The following is a 13,781-nucleotide window of genomic DNA, read 5'->3' as shown; positions in this document are numbered from 1 at the left end:
TTTGTTTGGCTCTCGTAGGTCTACGCACATGCGAATCGAGCCATCCTTTTTCTGGCTACGACAATTGGCGAGACCCACTCTGAAGAATCGACGCGCTCAATGATGTCCTGAGCTTCTAATTTTTGTAGTTCTGCCGAGACTTGCTCACGAATGACGAGTGGTAGTCGTCTCAGTTTGCTGGCCACTGGTTGCGCAGATGCGCGAACTCTGACCTTGTGAGTGAAACCTTTGACAGTTCCTAGCTGCTTTTCAAACAAGTGCTCGAACTCGGAACGTAATTCAGGAGGGAGCACAGGAGTTTCTTGCGTCATTAGCAGACACCTGAGAGGTGACCCTTGAATCTTCATATCCAGAGCCGCGATGCCATCTAAACCAAGAATTGTTGTTCCTCCCGACACAACGTACAGAAGGACAGAAGCGCATCGGCCATGAAATGAAACTGGAGCAATGAAACATCCTTTTATAGGAATGGCCGACTTAGAATAATCGAGCAGCTGGACGGAGGTTGATGTCAGAGGAAATACAGTATCGAAATGACGTCGGTAAAGTTCTTCGGCTAGGATTGAAACCGATGATCCAGTGTCAATCAGGAACGATACGGAAATTCCTGCAATTTCCAACACTGCATAAATGCCCTTCTTACGGCTCCAGATGTGACAAACACTTATGTGATCGTCCGTGTCAGCTGTATCTGCGTCGCCTTCTGTGACATGCTGAATTTTCTTGTCAGACTTTCCGGAAGACTTGCACACCTTTTCCAGATGGCCAGTCTTTCCACATCTGCGGCACTTATGTGTCTTAGCTTTGCAGTGAGGGCTATTCGCCAGATGGCCCAAATAGCCACAACGATAACATTCTTGCTCTTTCAGAGCTCGACGACTTTCAGTTGGCGTCTTATAGCACGTGCACGTGCCACAGTGCTTTTCTCGCATATTTGACGTGTTTGTGTTTGCAACGTGATGCACTTGTGCTTCATGTCGTGCAAGTTCTGTCGCTTCTCTAGTCGCCTGATCATGCTGTCTCGCAATGGTAAGGGCCCGAGAAAGCGTAAGAGACTCTTCCAGTAAAAGACGTTCACGCAAGTATTCGCTATTAGTTTTTTCTATAAGCTGGTCGCGCATCATGTCGTCCGCCAAGTCACCGAAGTTGCAAGCTCCTACGAGACCTCGTAGCGCGGTGACGTAATCGAGCGCAGTCTCACCTGGGGCTTGTGCACGCCGACGGAAACGGTGACGCGCTGCGGTGACATTGACAGAGCTCTTGTAGTGACTTTCAAGTGTCGCAACAGCGCAGTCAAACTCATCTGGGGCAGGAGTCGTCAACGTCCCTCCGGTGGCGCTCGAAGCCAAAAAGCGCGGATCGTGCTCTGACGTGAGGGTCTGGAAGATGCGTTGTCCTTCCAAGCCCAGGCAGTTGAGCAGAATCGCCTTCCGACGCAAGGCAGGTAGGTCGGAGGCGCCCGACGCCACCATGTAGTTCTTGAACGCTTGAATCCATTGCTCCCATGGGATGACTGGGTTTCCAGGTGAGGACAGGAATGGGGGTGGCGGATGTAGCCCCGAAATACTCATCGTAGAGGATGATATGCAGCAAACGACGGCACAGATGAAGGGGAAGCCGGTAGCACATGGGTTGTTAAATCCTCGTCGCCAATTATGTTATATCGTGCATATTATTCAGTACGACAGAAATGAAGACATCCTCTGCGTTTATTCCATCTTCTTCCTCCCCCTCGGGCGGCTCCAAGCGCGCGCCTGCTCATGGCGCTGCGGTAGGCAGCGACGCCTTATATAACAGTATGTACGCATGAAGGCATTAAGCTTGACTCCTGTCCGTTCCGCTCAGGACAATGGCACACGGTGTCGTATGCGCGCAGCTGCTCTTGTGCGTGCGTTCAAAGCTTATGCCAGTTGCTGCGACAAGCCGTGCTCCGGCAGGGCCGATTGATGATGATGATGACGGTGATGATGATGATGATGAAGCCTCAGTTAATGCCGATAGAAGGGATGGTGTGCGTGCTTCGCGCGTCCATCTGGCTTCGTCGTCTTTTGCGCTGCTAACTGCGCGTGTAGACCGCGGGGTGAGCATGCGCGTCGAGGGGCCCGCGGGGCTCGCGCTCGCCTCGAGCGCCCGACCTACCAGCTTTCGTCTGACGTGGCCATCGAACGAGTGTGGAAGCGTCCTTTTGATTGGGGGCCCTCACTCACACTGGCTGCGTCGGCTGCTCCAGGTTGCAGGCGAAATCCGAGGAGAGTGCGGAGATCTGACTACCGATCGCCTAGAACACTTCGCTAATGAGAACGGGGACCAGCAAGAGACGCAGCTTTGATCACTTCGACGGGTACTGAGAGCGTCTCGGGCCGGCAGCTCAACGAACACACGGTGAGGATTTCTCTCCGCATACGTCTCTTGCGTGACCTTGAAGGCGATCAGTATATCGTTTTCCAAGAGCGAAGGAAATTACGTGTCCTAAATGCAGCCGCTGTGACTGCCGCTTCGTCAGGAAGAGCTATACTCGCGACTTGACCGGAGTCGTTCTATTGTTGACGCTCGAATTGACGCATGAGACGCCGTAAACGTGGCGTCTTCTGTGCAACCCGGTTGGTAGTTATGCTACCATGTGCTCTTGCGTGACCATGAAGGCGGTCAGTATATCGTTTTCCAAGAGCGAAGGAAATTACGTGTCCAAAATGCAGCCGCTGTGACTGCCGCTTCGTCAGGAAGAGCTATACTCGCGACTTGACCGGAGTCGTTCTATTGTTGACGCTCGAATTGACGCATGAGGCGCCGTAAACGTGGCGTCTTCTGTGCAACCCGGTTGGTAGTTATGCTACCATGTGCTCTTGCGTGACCATGAAGGCGGTCAGTATATCGTTTTCCAAGAGCGAAGGAAATTACGTGTCCTAAATGCAGCCGCTGTGACTGCCGCTTCGTCAGGAAGAGCTATACTCGCGACTTGACCGGAGTCGTTCTATTGTTGACGCTCGAATTGACGCATGAGACGCCGTAAGCGTGGCGTATTCTGTGCAACCCGGTTGGTAGTTATGCTACCATGTGCTCTTGCGTGACCATGAAGGCGGTCAGTATATCGTTTTCCAAGAGCGAAGGAAATTACGTGTCCAAAATGCAGCCGCTGTGACTGCCGCTTCGTCAGGAAGAGCTATACTCGCGACTTGACCGGAGTCGTTCTATTGTTGACGCTCGAATTGACGCATGAGGCGCCGTAAACGTGGCGTCTTCTGTGCAACCCGGTTGGTAGTTATGCTACCATGTGCTCTTGCGTGACCATGAAGGCGGTCAGTATATCGTTTTCCAAGAGCGAAGGAAATTACGTGTCCTAAATGCAGCCGCTGTGACTGCCGCTTCGTCAGGAAGAGCTATACTCGCGACATGACCGGAGTCGTTCTATTGTTGACGCTCGAATTGACGCATGAGACGCCGTAAACGTGGCGTCTTCTGTGCAACCCGGTTGGTAGTTATGCTACCATGTGCTCTTGCGTGACCATGAAGGCGGTCAGTATATCGTTTTCCAAGAGCGAAGGAAATTACGTGTCCAAAATGCAGCCGCTGTGACTGCCGCTTCGTCAGGAAGAGCTATACTCGCGACTTGACCGGAGTCGTTCTATTGTTGACGCTCGAATTGACGCATGAGGCGCCGTAAACGTGGCGTCTTCTGTGCAACCCGGTTGGTAGTTATGCTACCATGTGCTCTTGCGTGACCATGAAGGCGGTCAGTATATCGTTTTCCAAGAGCGAAGGAAATTACGTGTCCAAAATGCAGCCGCTGTGACTGCCGCTTCGTCAGGAAGAGCTATACTCGCGACTTGACCGGAGTCGTTCTATTGTTGACGCTCGAATTGACGCATGAGGCGCCGTAAACGTGGCGTCTTCTGTGCAACCCGGTTGGTAGTTATGCTACCATGTGCTCTTGCGTGACCATGAAGGCGGTCAGTATATCGTTTTCCAAGAGCGAAGGAAATTACGTGTCCAAAATGCAGCCGCTGTGACTGCCGCTTCGTCAGGAAGAGCTATACTCGCGACTTGACCGGAGTCGTTCTATTGTTGACGCTCGAATTGACGCATGAGGCGCCGTAAACGTGGCGTCTTCTGTGCGACCCGGTTGGTAGTTATGCTACCATGTGCTCTTGCGTGACCATGAAGGCGGTCAGTATATCGTTTTCCAAGAGCGAAGGAAATTACGTGTCCTAAATGCAGCCGCTGTGACTGCCGCTTCGTCAGGAAGAGCTATACTCGCGACTTGACCGGAGTCGTTCTATTGTTGACGCTCGAACTGACGCATGAGACGCCGTAAACGTGGCGTCTTCTGCGCAACCCGGTTAGTAGTTATGCTACCATGTGTCTTTGTTTAAGCTGAATAATTAGGACGATAATGAATTTGGAGGTGTTTTGTTTATGTTGGGGAGAAACTAAAACGGGTATGTATAGGCAGCCCTAGTCAAGCTACATAAGTTCAGTGCTGGGTCATATGGCTGGGTTCTAAAGGAAGTAAGACAAAATGAATTCGCGTAAAATATTTGCTTTGGCAAGAGTCGAACGTGCGGGCAAGGCATATTTCGATTCCGATAATGGGGATATGGAGTATGGACGCCTCCAATACCCGTTGCGTCCAAATTGGTTGTCGCGCATACTGACGCCACAGTTTTCCGCGCCAGTGTAAGTTTTACAAGAGCGCCACTTACCGCGGTTAAACTTAGCAGCGGTGTCTCTTTTAACAAAGTTTAACGTCAACCGCAGTCTTCCGCAGCTACACGCGCACTCCCATTCACGGTTCACGGCGTCGATGAGACGCAAATTCAAGTTCACCTGGAATTCTAAGACAATGCCGCACTAACGCAAAAATGTCACCCTAGTTTGGCACGAAATGAGCATGGCGTGAAGAGCAGGCACGGAACGCCAGAAAACTTGCCAGAAGCTTCGGAGTCCTTGCTAGGCGCACATCAATCTGCGCTCGGAAAAGCGCGCGCAAGCACGTAGCGAGCCGCGCCAATCCAATCCAGAAGGCAAAGGAGGAGGTGGCGTAATAGGTGATGCCAAGTTAGGTAGATATAAAGACGCTGCGCATTTTACACTTTGCATTCATTCGCAGCCACCTAACGTATTATATAGACTTCTTGGGGTGCGACTTGCAAAACTTATCTTGAACCGATCCGCCACCTACAGAAACGAGCGTTGAGAATAGTCACTCAAGCCTTGATGAATCTAGTCAGACTTTATTTAATCCAATGAATATACTGTCTTATGATACACGAATTCATAATTGATACATGTGTTTTTAGCCTTGTCAAAAATAACCTACCGTTTCATCTGTCTATATTTTGCTCATCCACTCGTGGGACCAGAAATGGAACGTTCAGAAATTTTAATCTTCTTCCTACTAGGAATATTTACGGTCAGCGTTTTATTGAGTTTACTGAGCCCAAAGTTGGGAATAAACTACTAGTAGAAATAGACAGGCGAGCACTTTTTCTTCGGCGCTTAATAAATACTATCTTGGCCTTAATTTTTTATTCTAATGTTATTCTTCATGTTCCTGAATTACCGATAATGTGGTGATGTTGTGTCTACCCTTACACATTGTCATATCAACCATATGGTAGTACATTCTGTAATTTATTCTGATGCTAACTTATAAATATTTATAAGTCTTTCTTACTACTTCACTGAGCCCTATTATATCCCATTTACTTCCCTCTAATTCCTCCGATAGCACTGCTAGACTCGCCTCACTAGATAAAGTTCTAGCGTTAAACGTTGCCAGGTTCATATTCCAATGGCGGCCTGTCCGGAGCCAGCGATTCTTAGCACCCTCTGCTGCGTCGCAGGTCTTACCGCCGCCGTGGTCAGTTGCTTCGCAGCTGCTGGGGACTGAGGGCCGTGTTGTGTTCATAGGAGGTTGTGGCCAAGTACTGCACCAGAGTGGCCAATCCTGCTCTGGTGAGGGAGTGCGTTACCGGTTCTGGTCACCGGGATCAGGCCACACTCCAGGCCTGTTTGTGCAATTTTATCAACACGCGGATTTTTTTTTAATCCGGTGGAAAATTGCCGGCACCGGGATTCGAACCACGGACCTCTTGCACGCGAGGCGGGTGTTCTACCTCTACGCCACCGCTGCCCCTTCTTACTACAGCTTGCAAATATTCGCGGTAATTTGACGTTCCGATAGTTGAAGTGTTTCTGTTTATGTTTGTTGGTTAAACGGCGTACCTGCGAATTATATAAAACGTGTTACTTTAGCTTCTGCTACGTTTAATTATATGTTCGAACAATCTTTCAAGTGAAAATAATACGTGTGCGTGTATGATGGTCTTATTTCTGTAATGTATTTATGCTGTAACTACATCTTATAGTGGTAGTACCGGTATTCGCTTTACTGTTACTCTTTCACTGGACCCACAACTAGCCTTTGGCTATGGGTCTAACCAATTTGGGAAACACTGTATAAAAAAAGAAAAAGAAACTTGAAAAGAATGCTATACATGATTATACTCCGTTCAATACATAGCAGTCAACGCTGTGGATGCTATAGAGACTTTATGCACTGGCTTCGTTTGCGCTTGGTTATAGTTCAATGTTTTTTTTTTTACCGCAATTGTGCGCAACTGTTGTTTATATATGCTCAGTATCTAATGAGACAAGTTGGAATCCTTAGAAACAAACACACTGTGGTATACGGCTGGCAACTTAGCTCGATCACGATGCTTTTTCTTTATTTCCTTTATTTCTTTCTGGCCAACTCAGAGGAAGCTTGTTCGAGGGCGCTGCTTTATGATGCGGGTGGCAGTGCAGTCACGTGGTATTTTTTTTTTTCATATATCGCACGGTTTATTTATCATCGGAAAAAATTAGTACCTAATAAGTACGTCGCTGAAAATAGCGCAATTAGATGTCCCTTGGCTGTGCCTACAAATTCCTAACACTTCGATAATTAGGATGTTACTTCTCGAGTTAGAAAATTATTTACAAGTACCTAAATGAATCTCAGTAATGAAAAAATTACTGGCAGCTACTCTACTGTACCTGATACAAAATGCACTAGGTTTTCTTCGAGTAACTCAATTGCTCTTTTTTTTAATTAAGTGCATGATAGTTAACTGGGACACCGTGTATATATTTATGACCTCTGCGTGCAAGTGATGTTTCCATTCCTAATAAATGTTGTAAATTATGAGAAGTTTTTTTTTTCATGAGTCGTTAGCATTGCTTAATAGAAAGAGAAGCAATACTGAGACACATATCATTCACGTGCATTTCACACGCCGTTGATGAAAGACTCTGCCGAAGGGGTCACTGAAGTCTGGAGGTTTTTTTCAGGGTCAAAAAAGCACGCAAAGCAATTTGAAACGAGGTGAACATACAGCAACATATTAATTCTGTATGCATAGGCTATCCATACCCTTAAAAATAACTTTTAATTGGCTACCTCCTTCTATTTCAAATAATATAGTAAACTTTGTCCTGTGTGTGTATTTAAATATACTGTATATATGCATGGTACACACAGTGGAAGTTTCAAACAATGCATGTTGAAATGAAAAAAAAAAATACGGATGAGGCAGCCGCTGCTAGTGCTTCTAATGCGCATGTTCTGCTATTGTCAGGATTTCCAGAAATAATGCGAAAGTAAGAATTAAAAGCCGTGCACGTCTGGCACCAAAAATTATGCAGTAAGCTATTAGCCACAATCAAATTGTAAGTGAAAAGGTCGAGGCAAATCAACATAAATCTCAAATGATGTGGGTGAATGACACGTTAGGGGGGGGTCGGCATCGCCGGGAGGAAGCTAGGACCCCCCCCCCCCCCCCGGAAAACTCCGGAGGGGGCTCGGGACCCGGAGGTCCCCCGTAGTCGGCGCCTACGATACGTGCTTTGCCTTACTGGGAGGCACACGTACTCCATCAACAAAAATAAAAATAAATTAAAAGAAAGTATAAAATAAATAAATAATAATAAAGAAAAACTAGCAGTACTGCCATAACAATCTTCTGGATAAAACGAAAGAAGCCATTGATGCGAAGTTGAGGGCACAAAGAGGTTTTGTTTGTGTCTTCCTTCCTTCCTTCCTTCCTTCCTTCCTTCCTTCCTTCCTTTCTGTCTACCTTTCGATTTACCATTTCAAATAATAGAAAAAGCAACAACATCGTGCACAGTTATATAAAGATTAGTTGTGTTTAAATTTAACGGTCTCACTCGTCGCCGCACTAACGTAAAAAAAAAATGAATAGGTGTCTTAAAACGTTGGTTTCATTGGTAATCACTTTGTCTCCGTCTTCCTGTGAACTTCTGCCTTGTTTGGATTCTTACGACATCAAGCGTCTTGAACTTTGCGCGAAAGTTGCCGTGCAGGAAGAGAAAGAAACAAGTAATCAATAATTCAAAAAAATGAATCAAAGGTGCTTATTAAAGTGCCCAGGAAATGCGCAAAAGTTGCTGTGCAGAAAGAGAAAGAAAAAAGTAATCAGCCAATCAATTAAAGGTGCTTAATAATGTGCCCAGGAACAACCTCGAGGGTCTTGGTGCTGGCGCAGTACTGCTACTACTACTACTACTACTACTACTACTACTACTACTACTACTACTACTACTACTACTACTACTATTACTACTACTACTACTACTACTAATAATAATAATAATGTTTATTGCTACCCAAAAATGCAGAACAACACGAACAGGCCGGTCTAAGCCTCAGTCGGCTTGTAGGAGTGTGCCTATAAACATGATACATATGGTGAATGAAATAGACATTGATGAGACACGAAGAACAAATAATAATAATAAGAACGACAAGGCATATAAATATGGTGTTTACCTGTACACGCGCTCATTCATTCATTCATTCATTCATTCATTCATTCATTCATTCATTCATTCATTCATTCATTCATTCATTTATTGATACCGTCAGCCTTTCTCAGGCTATTACAGGAGTGGAAAATCTAATAAATTCACATTCTAAACAAGGTACATTTCACAACTACGATATCGACACAAAAGACAAAGGAAGAATCAAACAGTAGATAAGAAAACGCATGCAAGTGCTGAGGCACAACTATTACATTGGTGTACTACGGTCCAGGTAAGAATTCAGGCATTCTAGAAAGGCATCGAGGGAGTTAATATTACAATGGAATCAGGCATCATGTTCCATTCTTTAATAACACGAGGAAAGAAACTGTACTTAAAACAATCGTTATAAGAACGCGGCACAGGAATGTACATGGAATGGCGATGTCTTGATGTCTCATTAGGGTGTATTGTAAAATATGGTGATGTGATGATATTCAAGTGGCCATGAATTAAAAGGTAAAGAAACTTCAGCCTATCTACCTTCGTGCAGTATTTTAAACTTTTAAGGTTTGCTAATTTACATAATTCGGTTGGTGAATCAGTTCGGCGATATTTATTGAAAATATAACGGGAAGCAAGTTTCTGAACTTTCTCAATTTTTAATTTGTTAGACGCAGTGTAAGGATCCCAAACAATTTTGCCATATTCAATTACAGGTTTTACAAGGGTGTTATAAGTGAGTGCTTTTACGTCGGGAGTTGCATTACGGATTTTGCGTCTTAGTGCCCAAATTGCTTTGCGTGCCTTGGAGCATACATTATCTAAGTGTGTATTCCAGTATAGGTCAGAAGTGAAGGTTAAGCCGAGATACTTATGCTGATGGACTCCATTAACTGGTTTGCCTGCAATGGAGTAAGGGTATATCATTATATTTTTCTTTCTAGTAACAGACATAATTACGGATTTGTCAGAGTTAATCCCCATCTGCCACTTAGCGCACCAATGTTCTATTGCATGCAGATTAACGTTCAGTTCTTCTTGATCAGTTGGGGTTTTAATTGCTTTGTATACGACACAGTCATCAGCGAAAAGTCTGATTGGGACCGTGATAGCTTTTGGGAGGTCATTTATGAAAACCAAAAATAAAAGGGGGCCCAAGACACTTCCCTGTGGAACACCTGAAACCACAGGGGAAGACGACGATTGAAAACCTTCGAGGTGTACAAACTGTTCACGGGAGGTGAGGTAGGAAGAAAACCAGTGTGTTATTTCGGAGTTCCTGAATATAGCATTAATCTTTAGCGGCAACTTTGGATGGGATACCTTATCGAATGCTTTTGAAAAGTCCAAGAATAATATGTCAGTTTGGCCACGGCTGTTTATTCCCTCGGAAAGATCGTGAACGGTTTCTATGAGCTGGGCAATTGTAGAAAGGCCTTTTCGGAACCCATGTTGAGAAGGATGAAGTATGTTATTATTTTCAAGATATTCCATAAGGTGTTTAAATACAATATGCTCAAGCAATTTAGAACATGTACAAAGGAGAGAAATTGGTCGGAAATTATTGACAACCGATGTAGAGCCACTCTTATGGACCGGAATAACTTTGGCATATTTCCAAGCGGACGGGAAAGAACTCGAGGTAATGGATACGTGAAAAATTTTTGAGGTATTTGGCAACCCACTCTGCATATCTAAGCAGGAATTAATTGGGGATTCCATCAGGGCCTGGGCTTTTCTTTACAGACAATTGAAGCAGCAAGTTAAGCACTCCTTGCTCTGTGACTTCTAAGTCTTGAACTGAGGGCAGCCAGGCGCGTCTGCTACTTTTGGTGACAAGCCGTCGTCAGAAGTGAAGACGGATGAAAAAATCGAGTTAAGGTTTTCAGCTCTTTCTGCATTCTTTTGTCTCCATTTTTTCGAGGCTTTGAAGGAATAACATAGCGCCAAAATTTGGTAGGTGCCTCTATTAAAAATGTTTTTAGTGTTACATTGCAGAACTTGTCCTTAGACACCTTGACAAGATGCTTGAGTTGCTTACTCATTTGGCTAATGGCACTGCTATCGCCAGGAACAGACTTAATCCTGTTTGCCCTCCGTTTTCTTTTTAATTTCCGCTTCATGTGTATGATTTCTCTTGTTATCCAGGGATTCTTCCTTGTACATAATGAAAGCTTGGGAATAAAGTGCGTAGTACAATGTTCCACCATGTTTGAAAAGTAGGCCCATAATTTGTCTACGGTAGCACCATTATCGGCAAGATGCATAAAATCATCAAATGAACCCTCGAGGCATTCCAACACACCAACGTCTTCAGCGGCTGCAAAGTTTAGAAACGTCTTACGTTTACTATGCGAACGATCTGGCACCATATCTAAAACCATTATTACAATTTTGTGATCAGATATACCTTCGCAGGGTTCGCAATCACAAAGATGTGGTAGCAGTTCTGAGGATATAAAGACTAGGTCTAGAAGTGATGATGTTGTTTCGCATACTCTGGTGTAACCTTCTACAACTTGAGTTAGGTTATAACAAAATGCAAGCTCAATTAGTTCTTCACAGTTAGGCATATTCGTTGCACTAAAGGAGAGTGTATTCCAGTCAATTCCGGGCAAGTTAAAATCACCTAAAAGTAGGATTGAGTCGTCCTGTTTTAAATTCCTGTTCATGAAATTTCTTAAGCTAACAAGCATGTCTACAGGGGAGTTTGGGGCTCTGTACACACCACCTACTATCACCGAGCGGTTGTTTAACCTAACTTTTATCCATACTGATTCAATGTTACTTGGACCATCTAAAACAGAAAATACTATACCGCTTTTGACCATTATTGCCACTCCACCCCCTCTTTCTATCCGATCTCTTCTTACTATTAAATAATTTGGCGGCGTGACTTCCTCGTCCGATACATCCTGATGAAGCCAAGTTTCAGTTATTAATAGTATATGTGGTTCGTGTTCCAAGATAATGCTTTGTTTACAATGCTTCTGGCGTTTATATTTATCGCCTTATAGCCTGCGTTGGGACAATTATTGAGTCACACTTGATCGTTTTCTGCAGGGGTATGACACTTCACTCTCTGAGCGGTTACTTCATCCCAAATGTAAAGATCGTCGCCAATTTTAACCTTATCGAAAAGTAATTTAACTTTCAGGCCATTGCTCCTCTCCACATCTGACGAATTCCACAGCTTTTTGCGGATATCAACAACTCTTTTAGAATAGTCTTCTGATATGCTTGTTTGACTACCTTTGAGCTTGTGGCAGTTCTGTATAATTTTCATCTTATCTCTAAAATTATTTAGCTTCAAAATAACAGGACGGTCCTTGCCCGGCGTTTTCTTTCCTAGTCTATGAATTCTTTCGATAGAGTTAAGTTTGTGTCCGAGTTTTTCTCCGAATATATTGTCATTTACCTTCTTCAGCAAGATCTCTTCAGATTCGCGCCCTTCCTCTTTTACACCTCGAATTATGAGGTTGTTGCGACGAGATCGGTTTTTTAAATCGTCAAGCTGCGTGAAGATACTATTCATTGTCAAGCCGTGACCTTCCGTAGCAGTTTCTAAGTCGTCAAGCCTTTTGTGTGTTCCGTCAAGGCTCTGCAGTTTGTTTTCAATAGCCTGAAGCCAGGTTTGTATTTCAAGAATGCGTGACTCAGACAATGTTTGGTTTTGCTGAATTTCCGATATTTTGGACAAAATTTCTTTCTGCAACAGGGCCACATTTTTTCAGTAACAGGGTCGGGATTGGCTTCAATGTCTCCAGACAACTTGAGTAAAAGAAGTGAAATCGAAAAACAGTCATGAAAAACCCGTGGACACGGCAGCACTAGTACACAAGGGTTATCACTACGGAAGCCATACTTTTCATCACCAACCTGCACAGGTAGAGGTACGTTTGGTGACATTGTCACGGCCGTGCCGCCGTGTCCACTGAAGCAGGAGCTTGCAGGAGCGCCTTTATATGCACTGGTCTTGCTGCTCCGTGATGGTGTGGTGATGTCAGCGTGCCCGAAGATAGTGCGCCGTAGTCCTTATCCACGTGTGGGAGGCGGAAAATGTCGAAGCCGGATGAAGATGCGCAGAACGAGCTGTATCCATGGGGCCATTGCGCAGCGTTGATTCCGTCAAGGTGCAGGCAGCATCCTTCAGTAGGGAACGATGCCGATCCGCCAGAAACGAAGAGCAAGCAGCCAGCGAAAACCTGCACAGGTAGAGGTACGTTTGGTGACATTGTGACGGCCGTGCCGCCGTGTCCACAGTACAGAACTTTGTCTTTGACCTCTTAACTCAACATTTAAAGTTTATATTGTGGGGTTGCGCGACTCTCACGCGTCCCCTGATATGTTGTTTTCCCGCATAGCTCCCGTCTCCTGTAATCCGCCTTCGCCGCGTGGTTTTACAGCGGCGGCAGTCGGTATGCTTGCAGGGTAGCACGAGAGATGGCGCGAGTGTTTCGCTGCTAGCGCCACCTAACGGCGGGGTTAGTCGGGCTCGACAGGGAGGAGGCTCCGAATCGGCAGGCGGCGCGGACGTTTCGCGCGTGCGCCGGTCCATGCTTCTGCGAGACCGTCTCGCGAGGCCTACCCTGGAATGGACAAACACAATCGTTGGAACGCACCACCGTTCGCGTGACCGTACGCGCGAACGACCAGGAGTTAGTGTCTACATATTCGTTCGCTATCCGGTCGAAGTGAGTCGGACTTCCGCAATTCGTCGCGCGCCCATCGGCATGTTTTGTGGATAGCAACTCGGATAGCAGACATTGGTCTATGAAAGGTCCAATAAATGGCCTTGTGATTGTTTTCACTACTGCATTGTCGTTCCTTTGTCCCAAGAGCGTGGGTGAGAATCCCACAATATATATCACAGCACGCAGCAGCTATTGCCGCACTATTCCTTCCCAGTTTACGCTTTCACTGCGCACAGTTCCCAAGCAGCAATGGCAATAGTACGTATTCATTAACGAATG

Source organism: Dermacentor variabilis, chromosome 6 (assembly GCF_050947875.1).
Source record: "Dermacentor variabilis isolate Ectoservices chromosome 6, ASM5094787v1, whole genome shotgun sequence".
In the NCBI taxonomy this organism is placed as follows: Eukaryota; Metazoa; Arthropoda; class Arachnida; order Ixodida; family Ixodidae; genus Dermacentor; species Dermacentor variabilis.
This window is presented reverse-complemented; position numbering follows the sequence as displayed.